The 15,035-nt window shown below is 38.5% G+C and overlaps 1 non-coding gene across 1 annotated transcript; it reads right to left on the reverse strand.

Annotated features, from left to right (window-relative positions):
* Nucleotides 1-5,511: 5,511 nt before the first annotated feature.
* LOC149820973 (small nucleolar RNA R71) lies at nt 5,512-5,614 on the reverse strand. Its single transcript, XR_016426923.1, has one exon. It is a non-coding gene; the product is annotated as a small nucleolar RNA R71 (small nucleolar RNA).
* Nucleotides 5,615-15,035: the final 9,421 nt, after the last annotated feature.

Here is a 15,035-nt window from a genome sequence, read left to right on the forward strand (position 1 = left end):
ATAGATGGAGATCCACCTGCAATCAAATGAAGGATCTGATATTAGAAGGGCATGTGTTTTCGGTCATCCTGAATAATTTATCCCAACCATTGAGAGGCTTGATCTCTACTTCCCCAGCACGATCTTTCATCGAATTGATAGAATGAGTTGAATGGCTCGAGATGGGAATAGAGAATGAAGTATATGAAAGCCTCACACTCTCAAAGACTGATGATGCATGAAATGTACATCATGTTAACAAGTTTTTTATGCATTTTGTAATGAGTTTAAGGTTTTAAACCCATGTTTAGATGTATTTTGATAGTAAGGGGTTGTGGTTCGAATTTCAGAGAAATCGGAGTTAAAATGAGAGAGTTATGGCTATTTTAGTGTTCGGGCACAGATTTTAAGGTAGATCGGATCCATATCCGACCTAATTAGGCTATTTGGACCTTGGATCAAACTTTAGAAAGCCCAAAATCCAACCCACATGTATATACATATCCATTTCAAATAGTTTTGCAGAAAACCCCTCAGAAAGTGGCGCCTAGTGAAATATTTTATTATAACCTTGTTTTTGAAATTCCAAAAAGTATAAATATACCTTTTAGAAGAACCCTAGGCGTCTTTGGCATTGAGATTGGCGCCCCCTATAGTGAATCTAGCTCCAGCCCCTTCCAACCTATCGTTCCATCACATTCTCCATTGAAGATTGGTTTATGCTTGGAAATCAAGTTTCTTTCTTTCTCCCGTTTCATCTCTATTCACTTCTTTATCTTCCTTGCTGCGTTTTCTCACCATTTTCTGTATTTTTGCAGGTGTAGCAGAGGTGGAGACCATTAATCTTGTTTGGAAGTGCGCAACACCCCAACAAGATGAGTCGGCCCTACCTCCATCCGGTTTTTTGAGCCCTCCGATTGCGAATCGGCCCCCGTTCCATCTTCGGTGGATCTCCAACGTATTGCAGCCGTGAAATTAGTGTTTGTGGTGATATTCCAGCATTCTCAAACTGTTCGAGACGTCAAACCAAGGCCAGTGTCCGCTCTTTTCTTCCCCGCGATCGTCGGATCACCCTTGAGGTAGGTCTTCTTCTCTCTTTTCTTCTAGATAAAGCCTAAATCGTGTGTGTTGTTTTTCTTTTATTATTTTCTGCATGTTTATTTTATTTTTATTGTTCTATCCATAGTATAAAGCTCGTGCACAGACCAGCACGGTAGATCTAGGTTTTGTTTCATTGTTTTTGTTGTTGAGTCTTGATTTTCTACTATTTTCCCTAAAAACATGAAAAACGGCTAGAACCCCTTCTAGTCGATTCTTCCATTCTGTCCAGCGTCTTTGTTATGTTCTTTTTACAGAAAAATCATTTCAAAAAGTTTCTTTTGAATTAGTTTAGTAGATGTGTTTGATTGATTATCGTTTCAATTAAAAAGAAAAGAAAAAAAAATCGGCTAGATTACCTCTAGCCGATTCTTGTGTTTTAGAAAGTTTAGTCTTTGTGTTTTTTTTTTCTGTAGTTTTATTGCGTGATCTGAGTTTGCTCAGTTGTTTCCAGTGTCATTCATTTACGTTTTAGGTGAGATTTGAATTCTTAGGTGTTGTGTGAATGTTTTTCAAACAATCGTTGAATTAGAGTTCATTTTGTTAAGTGTGTGCGCTTTGATTGTGTAATCTGTATAGTTTGTAGTTTGTCTGCAGTTTAACAGACTTGTAAGGGTGTGTGATTCAAGTTTATTGCATTTGGGTCTCTCTAAATTTTGTTTTGATGTTTTAGTGTTTTTGGTGTTTAGTCATATTCAGAAAAATCAAAAATCGAGTGTATTCTTTTGGTTTATAGTCTTGTTCAGCCGGCTGTAGTAACTTTCGTTTAGTTTCAGTTGGTTAAAGTCTTCTAATTTGTTGATTACTGTTTTAGTGAAGGTAGAAATTCGTCTTTGTGATAGAGTTAGTGTTACTTGTGTTCAATGATTTGTGTTTAGATTAGGCGTGTAGCTAGATTACAATTAGAATAATTTTTTTTTAGCTAATCTTAAATCTCAGTATATTAGATAAAATGTTTATAATTGCAGTAATGTAATTAGTTAATTTTAGTTAGGTGTTAATTTAGTTTTATCACTCTTGTAGTAGTTTTAGTGTGATTTTATTTTGTGATTTTAGTATTGTTTTGCTAGTCATCTTCCCCAAGGAGGGGCGGCAGCCATTAGAGCTCCATTAGAGCTCTAGGCTGTCTTTGGTAGGAGTTAATTGCAATTAGGTAGGTTTATTAGGGTGTCTACATTTATTGTATTAGGTTTTAGTGTTTTAGACGTTTTTTTGGATTCCATTTAGGTAAGTCTTGAAGTAGGTGTAGCATTTATTTATTTTAGAAAGTTGTGTTTTCATTGAATTACTAACCTTTCATTACCCTAGGTATTCTTTAAATTACTTAATCTAGAATAACCTTAATTAGGTATTGACGTTTTTTTTAGAAGAAGGGTAAGTAGGTAATCTTCATTAAAAACGATTTTGGAAATTGGAAAAGCTATTCAAATTCGTGGACTTCCATTGGAGAAGAGTAACTCCTCTTTCAATTTTTGGAGTTGGAATTTCAATTCCCAAAATCGTTTTAGGGAAAGATTTTCAAAATCTCATTTATTGCTTTTAATGCATAAGGAAAAACCTGTGAGGGTCTTTATGCTGGACGGTTTCACTCTCTCCACTTACCCAAATCAATTTTAAATGTCATTAAAGAAAATCATAACCTTTGGGTTGGACGATTTTTGATAATCCAAACTTTCCAAAATTTGTTAATTGGCATTTATCACATTCTTTTCCAACCTTCTATATTAAATTCGATTAGATTGGAATTAATTTTAGGTTATTAAAGTAGTCAATCTAACCTAGCCAATCTAGGTGAATCGGGTATCTAGTCCTAGTCAACTGAGTCAACTTAGTTGACCCAGTTAGCTAAGTCAAGACCTAGCCTAAGTCAAGATCTAGCCTAAGTCAAGACCTAACCCAAGTCGAGTCAACCTAATCGAACCTACCCTAGTCAACCTAGTTGACTTAGTTAGGTGAGTCGGGTACCTAACCCTAGTCAAGTCCTAGTCCAAGCCAGGTCGAGTCAACCGAGTCAACTTAGTCGAACCTAGTCTAAGTCAACCCTTAAACCGCACCCCTTTGGTCTTTAGTTGTTCATTGGACTTTAGTTGTGATTAGTATTAGATATATTGTAAGTTAGCTTAGTTAATCATTTGCATGATCTAACTAAATTTTAGAAACAAGTGTTTACTTACATCATGTTTGATTATTGCGTGTCGATTTCTATAGGTTATTTAGTTTGTTGTAATCAGCACTACGTATTTTCATCTTTTAGATAATATAGTTAGGATTGTATTATTTAGTTAAGATTAGTTGCTTTTGATTTATTAGTTAGATTAGCTTTCTTTGTGCATTGCATAGTTAGGATAATTTTTCGTAGCAATAGTTAATTGCATTAATTAGCGGTGTTTTACTGGTCATTCAACAGCATTTAGGATTGTATTAGTGTTTGCTTTAAATTCATAGTGTTTAAGATAGACTTCTAAAGTGAATAGTGCATTGAACTCAAAATTCGATTTTTGTCCTGTCGCACAAGCGTTATTTTATGTGCAAAAATTTCGAGTTTTCCAAAAATTCTTTTTATGTTCACTTTATTGGTGTGTTAACTGTCTGCAGACCAAATTTCAGTTCTTTTGGAGTTGATTTGGTCTGATTTTTAAGCGTTTTGTGAAAATCGCTTTTTCGGATTTTAAAATTTCGGGACCTGCGATATCCTGATTTTTCCCAGTTTTGAAACACTTATATCTGGAGTTCCAGATATCATTTTTCACTTCTATAAAAACTGTCAGATTCTTGAATCTGTTAGTTACAGAATAGAACAAATTTCAGGAAAATCGGATCTCGTTTGCCTTGTCAAACAGTCTTTTTCCGAAGAGCTGTGAGAAGTCTATTTTGCACTAGTTAGGGGTAGATTGGTAATTTCGTTCTTTTAGGCATTTTCGGTCTGTTTTCAGTAGTTTCTACATTTTTAGTGCTACATCTGCATCATCCAGCATTATTAGACTTAGGTTAGTTAATTTTAGAATTGGTTTGACATTTTATTTGATTATTTTATCATAATTAGGATTTGTTTTATTAATTGCTTGAAAATTAGGTTTAATTTCATTTCTAGTTTGTTTTATTAGAACTAGTTACTAACTCTTTATTTTTATGCATTTTTAGGTTGAAAAGCATATTCATTTTCCAGGGTTTATTGTCCAAGTGCGAAGATTGGATAATTAGCGGAAAGACAGAAATACCCTTGGCATGCAACAAAGGACTTATTTGCTTTTCCATTTTATTTTAGTGTTAATTTATAATTGTTATTAACATTGTGATTGTAGACAGTTATTTGTGATTAATAAATTATATTTTTGAGAAATATTTGAGTAATTCCTGCTCCCTGTGGATTCGACCCGTACTTACCACTTTGTGGAAAGTCGGTTATTTACTTTTGGTTGACGATTTTTCAAAGATTTTATTGAAAATTATTGTTTTAAAAATAGCATTTACAAAATATCAACCAAATTTTGGCGTCGTTGCCGGGGAACGGCGAATTACTTATTTTATTTCTTAGAGTTTGATTTATTAATTTGTTTTAAGTAGTTAGTTAGTTGTTTGATTTTCTAGTTAGTAGGATTAGTAAGTGAATATAGGATTAACATAGTTAGTAAATATAGGATTCACGTACTGTTGTTTCTAGAATTCACTTTATATTCATTCTGAAAGGAGCGATTAGACAGGTGGGTTTTAGAAAAACTTAGTTTGTGATTTTCTGTATTTCTCTTTTCAGTACTTTAGAGTCATTTAATTTGTTATTTTATTTGCTTAATTAGTTAATTAGTCTGACATAGATAGTTTAACAGATTTGCTTATTAGTGCTTTATTTGTGTTATTTACATTTTAGTACATGTGTTAGTGTTAGTTTTATTTTTAGATTTAGATTTAGGTCGTGTGCTTACATCTGGTCTTAGTACCAGTGTATGCAGGGGCGACGAGGTCTAGGAATACCATTACATCCATTCGTTGACAACCCAGAGAGGATTTTACATTCCCCTCGAAGTTCGACAACAATGGCTGATATGGATCCTCCACCTCCACCCCCAGTTCATCCACGTCCTCTGTGGGAATACTTTATTCCCACAGATTATGTCCAGGCATCCTGCATTCGGAGACCCGATGTAGGAGCGCCTCACTACGAGATTAAGGCCAGCATTATTTAGATGCTCCCATCGTTCTATGGCCTTAGTCACGAGGATCCCTACCGGCATTTAAACGAATTCCTCGAGATCTATTCTATGGTTAAGATACAGAATTTCGATGATGATGCTTTGAGGTTGACCCTATTCCCCTTTTCATTGAAGGACAAGGCCAAGTATTGGTTAAAGTCCTTAGATTCTGTAGAGATAGGGTCCTGGGATCAGTTGCAGCAGGAGTTTCTTCGGAAATACTTTTCCATTGGTCGTACGAACCAATACCATAGAGCCATCACTAGCTTCTCAGAGCTAGATGGTGAACACTTTCATGAGACTTGGGAGAGAATGAAGGATCTCCTCAAGAAATGTCCCCATCATCAGGTGTCGAGATGGCAGCTGGTGCAGAGTTTTTACGATGGATTGTCTGACAGGAATCGTCAGATGATCGACTCTTCATGCGGTGGGACATTTATGTTGAAGAGTGAGGATGAATCATGGAGGTTGTTTGATACATTGGCCGAGAATTCCCTCCACCATGCTTCGAGCTCTCATTCGAAGAGAGCCACACCCAGCATTCAGAAGAAAGCTGGTGTTCTTGAGATTGGTTCATCTACTGCACTACAGTGCAAGGTAGATATGATTGCTCAGAAGCTGGACCAGCTTCTCTCAGGACCACCCACAACTCAGCAGGTGTGTACACTGTGTGCCAGTCCGGCACATGATATTACTCAGTGCCCTTTGGTAGCTCAGTACCCTGAATTTGTTCAAGAACAAGTTCAGGCAGCTCAGGGTTACGTCAGACCGCCGAACAACCCATTTTCATCTACATATAATCCGGGTTGGCGTAACCATCCTAATTTTTCATGGAAGAATCCACAGTCTTCCATGCAGACGCCTACATCCTCTCAACCAGCTCGGTCGCCATCTTTTTCTCAAACATTTCCGAGGCCGAGCTATTCTCAGCCTTCTCCTTTATTTCCTCCCCCGATTCAGCAGGAGTCTGCCCCGCAGACATCTTTTGAGGAGAGACTTCTCCAGGCATTCCAAGAGGTGAAAACCTCTAATCATAATGCCTTCGAGAAGTGTAGCCAGATCTTGAGCTCACATACGCAGTCCATTGCAAAGTTAGAGTCGCAAATGGGACAGTTAGCTGAGGCTATCAGTAGAAGACCCGAGGGTACTTTGCCGAGCCAGGTTGTCATGAACCCGAAGGGCAAGGACCAGATGATTGGAGGTCTGTTTCATGCTGAGTCACAGCAGCAGGCCAAATCTGTTATGGCCCTAAGGAGTGGACGTGAGTATCACATCGAGAGCAGAGAGAGAGTAGAGAGAGGATCGAGGAGCCAGAGACCATTGTTTCACCTTCGTCGGCTCAGCCATCATCATCATCATCCCCATCATCATCACCTTCACCATCATCAGCATCTTCATCCTCAGTGCAGAAGAAGTATAGGAGTGAGCCTTCTCATAAAGAGGAGGAACCACCTGCGTATATTCCCCCACCACCCTATCCCAAAGCATTAGAGTCTCCCGGATTCAGAGGGAAACAGGGTGCAAAAATCCAGGACATGCTTGATATCTTCAAGCATGTGCAGATCAACTTGCCTTTACTTGATGCAATTCAGCAGGTGCCGGCTTATGCCAAATTCCTAAAGGAACTCTGTACGCAGAAGAGCAAATCCAGAGAGAGAGTTCCTAAAAGGGTCCATCTTACTGAGCAGGTGAGTTCAGTACTTCAGCATCAGACACCACCAAAGCTCAAGGACCCTGGAGCCCCCATCATTGCTTGTACTATAGGGAACATTCGGATAGAACGGTGCTTTGCTCGATCTTGGAGCAAGCGTGAACATTCTGCCCGGGTATTTCTTTGATTCTTTCGGGCTAGGAGAGATGAGATCAACTCCTATTACACTTCAGCCGGCAGATTGTTCTGTCAAGGTACTGAGAGGTGTCTTGGAGGACGTGCTAGTTAAAGTGGATGATTTTTATTTCCCTGTTGATTTCATTATTCTTGATATGGGAGAAGTAGACAGCCAACACCAGACTCCGATCATTTTGGGCAGACCATTCTTGGCGACTGCCAATGCATGCATCAATTGTAGGACCGGAGCCATGGATCTCTCATTCGGCAATAGGAAGGTCAAGCTGAATATTTTCAATGCCGCTATGGGACCAGCAGGAGACATGGACTGCTTCCATGTAGATATTGCACAGGAGTTAGTGGAGGAGCAGCCCGAGTTGTACATTACTGAGGATCCGTTAGATTTGTATCATATAGAGAAGAGTAGTTGTACAGTTAGTGTAGATGTGTCTAAGGTGTCGTCAGAGTTCCCACCTTGGAGAGCTATCATTAAGCCTCTCCCACCACTTGCGGAGTCCCCCGCCAAATCTTCGATCGAGTCTCCTCCGAAACTTGAGTTGAAACCCTTACCGGATTCACTCAAGTATGCATATCTCGGAGATGAGGAGACTCTGCCTGTGATCATCTCGTCCCTGCTCACTAAGGAGCAGGAGCAGAGATTGTTGACTATTCTACGAGAGCACAAGGCAGCGATTGACTGGGGAGTTGCTGATCTGAAGGGGATTGATCCTTCGTTCTGCATGCATAGAATTCATTGCGATAAGGAAGTCAAGCCGATGAGAGATATGCAGAGAAGGCTAAATCCCAATATGAAGGAAGTGGTGAAGAATGAGGTGGTGAAGTGGTTGGATGCTGGAATTATCTACCATATTTCTGATAGCCAGTGGGTCAGTCTGATTCAGGTTGTTCTGAAGAAGTCAGGACTCACTGTTGTAGAGAACGAGAAGGGTGAGAGAATTCTGATGAGGACCACTACAGGATGGCGAGTCTGCATCGATTAGAGGAAGCTGAACATGGCAACTAGGAAAGATCATTTTCCATTGCCATTCATTGATCAGATCTTAAAGAGACTCGCAGAACAGAGCTACTATTGTTTTCTAGATGGATATTCAGGATATAATTAGGTAGTTGTCCATCCTAACGACCAGGAGAAGACGACATTTACATGTCCTTATGGCACCTTTGCGTTCAAACGTATGTCGTTTGGGCTATGCAATGCCCCGGCCACTTTTCAGAGGTGCATTCTTGCTATCTTCTTGGACATGATAGATGATGTGATGGAGGTTTTCATGGACGACTTTTCAGTGTATGGCTCTTCATTTGAAGATTGCCTCCAAAAACTTACTCGAGTATTGAGTAGGTGTGCGGAGACAAATCTTGTCCTGAGTTGGGAAAAGAGTCATTTTATGGTCCAGGAGGGGATTGTGCTTGGACACATTGTGTCCAAGCGAGGCATTGAGGTTGACAGAGCGAAGGTAAAATCCATTTCTCATTTGACTCCACCCACTTCTATGAGGCAAATTAGGTCATTTTTAGGGCATGCAGGTTTTTATAGGCGGTTCATAAAAGATTTCAGCAAAATCTCTCGACCGCTTTGCACTTTATTGGAGAAGAACCAGCCCTTTGTCTTTAGCGAGGATTGTATGAAGACCTTTGAGATTCTCAAAGAGGCCTTGATTACTACGCCCATTTTGAGACCTCCGGATTGCACTCTCCCATTTAAGATTATGTGCGATGCATTTGACTATGCTATGGGGGCTATTTTAGGACAGTGCATTGATAGGAAGCTCTATGTGATTTACTACGCAAGTAGAACTCTGTCTCATGCTCAGATGAATTATACCACGACAGAGAAGGAGCTACTTGTTGTAGTGTTTGCTTTGGACAAGTTTAGGTCCTATTTGCTCGGTTCGAAGGTGGTTGTCTATTCTGACCATGCTGCATTGAAATATCTATTGAATAAGAAAGAAACCAAACTGAGACTGATTCATTGGGTTCTGCTACTACAATAGTTTGATCTCGAGATTCGAGATAAGAAGGGAAGCAAGAATGTAGTAGCAGACCATCTTTCTAGACTGATCGTGGAGACCATGCAGGATCAGAGGCCGATTAGTGATTCTTTCCCCAACGAGCAGATCATGTCAGTCAGGACATCGCAGTTACCTTAGTTTGCAGACATTGTGAACTATCTGGTTTCGAGACAGATACTTGAGCATTTGAACAAGAATGAGCGTGAGAGATTCCTATCTCAGGTTAGGCACTATTACTGGGATGAACCAGAGTTGTTCAGATATTGTGTAGACCAGATCATTAGGAGATGTGTTCCGGAGGAGGAGTACGAGTCCATTCTTAGTTTTTCCCATTCGTTAGCTTATGGAGGGCGTTTTAGCAGTAGGAAGACGGTTGCAAAGGTTTTGCAGTCCGGATTTTATTGGCACACACTTCACAGGGATGCACATGAGTTTTGTAGGCGTTGCATTAGATGTCAGCAGATTTAAAACATGTCCAAGAGGGACATGATGCCCTTGCTTCCGATCTTGATAGTCGAGATTTTTGATGTTTGGGGCGTTGATTTCATGGGACCATTTCCGCCTTCATTCGGAAATTTATACATTCTTGTGGCGGTTGATTATGTGTCCAAGTGGGTCGAGGTTGTGGCAACCAAGACCAATGATCATAGAGTGGTGCTTAAGTTCATTAAGCACAACATTTTCAGTCGTTTTGGTGTACCAAGGGCAATGATTAGCGATGGTGGCAAGCATTTTAGGAATGTACAGATAGCTTCTCTGCTGAGAAGATATTCTGTCAATCATAGATTCATCACTCCATATCATCCACAAACCAGTGGACAGGTAGAGGTGTCGAATAGGGAGATTAAGTGGATTTTAGAGAAGATAGTTCGCCCGGACCGCAGGTTTTGGTCACAGCGCTTAGATGATGCACTTTGGGCATATAGGACTGTATTTAAGACTCCCATTGGCATGTCCCCGTATCGACTTGTATTCGGGAAAGCATGTCATCTTCGTGTCGAACTGGAGCATAGAGCGTATTGGGCCATTAAGAAGTTGAATTTTGACCTCGCCCAGGTTGGCAAAGCGAGAGCACTGCAGCTCTCAAAATTAGAGAAACTCAGGAATGATGCTTATGAGAACGCCAAGTTATATAAAGCTCGCACTAAAGCATTTCATGATAAGCACATTGTCAGAAAAGTGTTTGAGCCGGAGCAGAAAGTGTGGCTATACAATTCTCGTTTGTATTTATTTCCAGGGAAATTGAGATCGAGATGGACAGGACCGTACATAGTGAAAGAAGTGTTTCCACATGGAGCAGTGACATTATTCGATCATATGACCCAAGGTACATTCAAAGTTAATGGGCAAAGACTGAATCCCTTCATCTCAGAATCCTTACAAAATGGTGAGTGTGAGATAGTGCATCTCACGAAGGCATGAGGATTCAATCAGAGGGATGTATCATATGTACATTAGTTTGTTTTTCATTTCAGTATTTTTCTTTATTTCAGTTTTTCATTTCATATGTGCTGACATTTGTTTTGATGTATGCAGGATGAATCTAACACTTAGTATATCAGTACCAGGTACAGAGCAGAGTTTTCAAAGAATTCATTGATCAAATAAAGAAGTCAAAAGACAATTAAATTTCAGAAGCTCGAGCAGATCAGGTTGTATCTATCCTTTCTCCCATATTCATTTTATTGTCTTTTAGTGTGCATGTGCATTGCATTTTTTATTTTATTTTTTATGCCACTAGGGACAGTGTCATTCAAGCATGGGGGGTGGTTAAGATGCACACTAAAAAAAATTTTATGTCTGGTAGCTAAAGTAGGCATTTGAGAACAAGTTTGTAGCATATATGATTGTTTTTGGCATAATCTAACAGTTTAGAAATTTTTAAGCCCCATGTAAAAAAAAAATCTCTGAACTGATTCAAATAGAGTAGTTATTTATGAGAAAATTCAAAGAAAAGATAGTATTTGATTGTTAGAAAATTTTGAATCACTTTAGTATAAATATGCACAGTATGTTTTGTGAAAGAAATAAGCAATAGAAAGATGTTTTTGAAAAATGAGTTTAAAAGATTAGAGCTACGTTTAGTTGTTGATGTCTTCGTGAATCCTAGTAGTGGAACTCAGACATGAGATGAAGTGTTTGAGTCTCTTGACAAAAAGGATAACGAAGGAGATCATCCTCTTGTCTAGTCGATATTTGTGGCCTTTGTAGTTCGAGTGAGTAGAATCTGAAGGGTGTTTTACACCTGGTGCCCCAAAGCCAGCTGGTTTGGGAGCCACCGGTTCGAAAGCTTGTTACATGGACTGCATAAAAAGCCTAAGAGATAGAGACATTGCACATGACGGGAGGAAGACTGTACGGAAACTATTAGAATAGAAGGTCTAGTGACTCGAGCAATTAAGTCTGAGGGATACTTTGTATCTAGTGCCCTAAGGTCGGTCGGCCTGGGAGTCACTGACCCAAAGCTCGCTACACGGGTCACGAAAGCTAGATATTCGAAATAGTGCTCATGTGAGAAGAATGCTCAAGAGAGAAAAATTGAAAAAGCGTGAAAAATTGAAAATCCAAAGAAAGAAAAAGAATGTGCTGAATGAGAAAAATTTCATTGCTTAGGAATATGTGTGCATTACTGTGCAGAAAATATACAAGTGAGGAAAAATGAGTAAAACATGATAGTACTTGACTTCATGAGAAAAATCATAGATACCTACAATTTTAGAAAAGTGAAGAAAAAAAAATTTACTGTGGTGGCATGAGATTTCTGAATTTGTTTTGAGAATGTCCATTACATGAAATATTTGTTCCAATTGTTTTCTTAATTGCCTAATATTCTTGAAAAGTCATTCCTGCATTTCATTGATGTTTATGGGTAGCATCTCTGCAGACCCTCACGAGACCTGACTCGTCCACTGGTGTAAGCCAGGGGTTTAAAGGGCTTGTTGCATACGCTAAATGCAACCGTGATTCCTACGAAAGTGAGTTAGTTTTGATGCATTCATGTTTAGCATTTCTTGTTTCTGTTGCATAGCATAGTTAGGGTTTGTTAAGGGACTAACAAACATTCAAGCATGGGGGTATTTGATGATGCATGAAATGCACATCATGTTAACAAGTTTTTTATGCATTTTGTAATGAGTTTAAGGTTTTAAACCCATGTTTAGATGTATTTTGATAGTAAGGGGTTGTGGTTCGAATTTCAGAGAAATCAGAGTTAAAATGAGAGAGTTATGGCTATTTTAGTGTTCGGGCACAGATTTTAAGGTAGATCGGATCCATATCCGACCTAATTAGGCTATTTGGACCTTGGATCAAACTTTAGAAAGCCCAAAATCCAACCCACATGTATATACATATCCATTTCAAATAGTTTTGCAGAAAACCCCTCAGAAAGTGGCGCCTAGTGAAATATTTTATTATAACCTTGTTTTTGAAATTCCAAAAAGTATAAATATACCTTTTAGAAGAACCCTAGGCGTCTTTGGCATTGAGATTGGCGCCCCCTACAGTGAATCTAGCTCCAGCCCCTTCCAACCTATCGTTCCATCACATTCTCCATTGAAGATTGGTTTATGCTTGGAAATCAAGTTTCTTTCTTTCTCCCGTTTCATCTCTATTCACTTCTTTATCTTCCTTGCTGCGTTTTCTCACCATTTTCTGTATTTTTGCAGGTGTAGCAGAGGTGGAGACCATTAATCTTGTTTGGAAGTGCGCAACACCCCAACAAGATGAGCCGGCCCTACCTCCATCCGGTTTTTTGAGCCCTCCGATTGCGAATTGGCCCCCGTTCCATCTTCGGTGGATCTCCAACGTATTGCAGCCGTGGAAATAGTGTTTGTGGTGATATTCCAGCATTCTCGAACTGTTCGAGACGTCAAACCAAGGCCAGTGTCCGCTCTTTTCTTCCCCGCGATCGTCGGATCACCCTTGAGGTAGGTCTTCTTCTCTCTTTTCTTCTAGATAAAGCCTAAATCGTGTGTGTTGTTTTTCTTTTATTATTTTCTGCGTGTTTATTTTATTTTTATTGTTCTATCCATAGTATAAAGCTCGTGCACAGACCAGCACGGTAGATCTAGGTTTTGTTTCATTGTTTTTGTTGTTGAGTCTTGATTTTCTACTATTTTCCCTAAAAACGTGAAAAACGGCTAGAACCCCTTCTAGTCGATTCTTCCATTCTGTCCAGCGTCTTTGTTATGTTCTTTTTACAGAAAAATCATTTCAAAAAGTTTCTTTTGAATTAGTTTAGTAGATGTGTTTGATTGATTATCGTTTCAATTAAAAAGAAAAGAAAAAAAAAATCGGCTAGATTACCTCTAGCCGATTCTTGTGTTTTAGAAAGTTTAGTCTTTGTGTTTTTTTTTTCTGTAGTTTTATTGCGTGATCTGAGTTTGCTCAGTTGTTTCCAGTGTCATTCATTTACGTTTTAGGTGAGATTTGAATTCTTAGGTGTTGTGTGAATGTTTTTCAAACAATCGTTGAATTAGAGTTCATTTTGTTAAGTGTGTGCGCTTTGATTGTGTAATCTGTATAGTTTGTAGTTTGTCTGCAGTTTAACAGACTTGTAAGGGTGTGTGATTCAAGTTTATTGCATTTGGGTCTCTCTAAATTTTGTTTTGATGTTTTAGTGTTTTTGGTGTTTAGTCATATTGAGAAAAATAAAAAATCGAGTGTATTCTTTTGGTTTATAGTCTTGTTCAGCCGGCTGTAGTAAATTTTCGTTTAGTTCCAGTTCGTTAAAGTCTTCTAATTTGTTGATTACTATTTTAGTGAAGGTAGAAATTCGTCTTTCTGATAGAGTTAGTGTTACTTGTGTTCAATGATTTGTGTTTAGATTAGGCGTGTAGCTAGATTACAATTAGAATACAAAAATTTAGCTCATCTTAAATCTCAATATATTAGATAAAATGTTTATAATTGCAGTAGTGTAATTAGTTAATTTCAGTTAGGTGTTAATTTAGTTTTATCACTCTTGTAGTAGTTTTAGTGTGATTTTAGTATTGTTTTGCTAGTCGTCTTCCCCAAGGAGAGGCGACAGCCATTAGAGCTCCATTAGAGCTCTAGGCTGTCTTTGGTAGGAGTTAATTGCAATTAGGTAGGTTTATTAGGGTGTCTACATTCATTGTATTAGGTTTTAGTGTTTTAGACGTTTTTTTGGAGTCCATTTAGGTAAGTCTTGAAGTAGGTGTAGCATTTATTTATTTTAGAAAGTTGTGTTTTCATTGAATTACTAACCTTTCATTACCCTAGGTAGTCTTTAAATTACTTAATCTAGAATAACCTTAATTAGGTATTGACGTTTTTTTTAGAAGAAGGGTAAGTAGGTAATCTTCATTAAAAAACGATTTTGGAAATTGGAAAAGCTATTCAAATTCGTGGACTTCCATTGGAGAAGAGTAACTCCTCTTTCAATTTTTGGAGTTGGAATTTCAATTCCCAAAATAGTTTTAGGGAAAGATTTTCAAAATCTCATTTATTGCTTTTAATGCATAACGAAAAACGTGTGAGGGTCTTTGTGCTGGACGGTTTCACTCTCTCCACTTACCCAAATCAGTTTTAAATGTCATTAAAGAAAATCATAACCTTTGGGTTGGACGATTTTGGATAATCCAAACTTTCCAAAATTTGTTAATTGGCATTTATCACCTTCTTTTCCAACCTTCTATATTAAATTCGATTAGATTGGAATTAATTTTAGGTTATTAAAGTAGTCAATCTAACCTAGCCAATCTAGGTGAATCGGGTATCTAGTCCTAGTCAAATGAGTCAACTTAGTTGACCCAGTTAGCTAAGTCAAGACCTAGCCTAAGTCAAGACCTAACCCAAGTCGAGTCAACCTAATCGAACCTACCCTAGTCAACCTAGTTGACTTAGTTAGGTGAGTCGGGTACCTAACCCTAGTCAAGTCCTAGTCCAAGC

This window comes from Nuphar pumila, chromosome 12, assembly GCF_984573655.1.
Source record: "Nuphar pumila chromosome 12, dmNupPumi1.hap1.1, whole genome shotgun sequence".
Lineage (NCBI taxonomy): Eukaryota > Viridiplantae > Streptophyta > Magnoliopsida > Nymphaeales > Nymphaeaceae > Nuphar > Nuphar pumila.